We start from the raw sequence: 1,712 nt of genomic DNA on the forward strand, positions 1-1,712 counted from the left end.
ACATGTAGAATACTCAAGTGTTTGTAAAGCCACAGCGCTGTATACAGGCGGCTTTACAAGGGAGACCTTGCCCTGCAGTCCCAGAGACTAGCCGCAACTATGCTTATAAGATGGCGCCCAGCGTCTCAGGGAGTGAGGGAGAGTGTGAGGCAGCTCCAGGGCGGGAAAATCTGCAGTACTGTAGATGTCGCCCTGGGCCGGAGAAAGGATACAGGTCAAGCGGCAGCTCCCCTATGCTGGACTTCTACCCCAGGTACTAGTGAGCCTTATTAAATGGGTCATTAGTAAACCCGACCTGTGCTCTATTGACCTGGTGGTCTAGTGGGGTCCCTGCTTGGTGACAGTGTCCACACCAGCGCCGGGACCCATCTCCCTAGGTCGCAGACAGAACGCGATTTAATGATGGGTCCCGCGTGGGGGACCCTCTTACCTCTTCCCCGTAGCAGCCACGCGAACCAGGAGAGCTACTGCGACCGTGTGCCTAAAGCCGGAGCGTCTCCCCTGCAAGTACCCGGGAACAGGCTGCGGGAGTATACAACGCCGCTTAGGAGATGATGGAGCTGCAGCGCTGAAGTGTCACCATGACATACAGTACTGACAGCTCAGGTTTGAAGACATTTTCTGTCAGAAAAAGCTTTTTCAGGGCTGCCCAGTGCAGCCCACCTGTTAAATGACTTGCTGCTGCAGACACCAACTGAAACTGAGCTCACAGTGCCTGGAGGTGGGGTTATAGAGAAGGCCCCAATGCATCCTGGGACAGCCTAAAGCTTTAGCCTGTTGGTGCCTCTGGATCAAGATCCACTCTACACAATGGAGGTCATTCTGATCCAATCGCACGCTGCAGTTTATCGCAGCGATCGGGTCAAAACTGGCGCATGCCAGACGGCTGAAGTCCGTCGCTGAGCTGCGATCGCCTCTGCCTGATTGACAGGCAGAGGCGGTCGCTGGGCGGGGGGGTGGAACGGCGGCGTTTGGCCGCCGTTTCGTGGGCGCGGTCTGGCCAAAGCAGGCGTGGCCGGACCGTGTGGGGGGCGGGCCGCAGCAACTGCGTGACGTCACACGCAGCCGCTGCGGGCCCGGGAGTGATGAGTAGCTCCTGGCCAGCACGCTAAAGCTGCGCTGGCCGGGATCTACTCCTAAAGTGCAAAAGCATTGCTGCTGTGCAATGCTTTTGCACTTCTGCGGGGTGGGGGGGGGGGGGACGGCACTGACATGCGGGGCAGGATAGCCCTGTGCTGGGCGTCCCCATGCATGTCTATTGTCATGATCGTAGCCTTGCAAAATTTTGCAGGGCTACGATCAACTCAGAATGACCCCCCAATGTTTCCCTGTGGAAACCAATGTAACCTTCTGCAGAAAGATGGTTATTGGCTCATGCGATCACATGATAGGTGTTTGCAGGAAGACAGTCCCCAAAGCCTGGTCATCCTGCATTCCTCTCATTTCAGGGGAGATGTTACAAGTCTTAGGGGTAGATGCATCAAGCCTTGGAGAGAGATAGAACGGAGAGAAATAGCTTTTCAACCAATAAGCTTCTATTTTACAGTCTGTGCTTGAAAAATTACAGACATTTATTAGTTGGAACTTTATCCTTCTTCATTTAATCTCACTCCGGGACTTGATACATCTGCCCCTTAGAGAGAGAAAAAGTTGAAAGTTGTCAAAAGCAACAAATCGCCTTCTTACTGTCATTTCACAGACTGTGCTAGATA

The sequence above is a fragment of the Pseudophryne corroboree genome, chromosome 5 (assembly GCF_028390025.1).
Source record: "Pseudophryne corroboree isolate aPseCor3 chromosome 5, aPseCor3.hap2, whole genome shotgun sequence".
In the NCBI taxonomy this organism is placed as follows: domain Eukaryota; kingdom Metazoa; phylum Chordata; class Amphibia; order Anura; family Myobatrachidae; genus Pseudophryne; species Pseudophryne corroboree.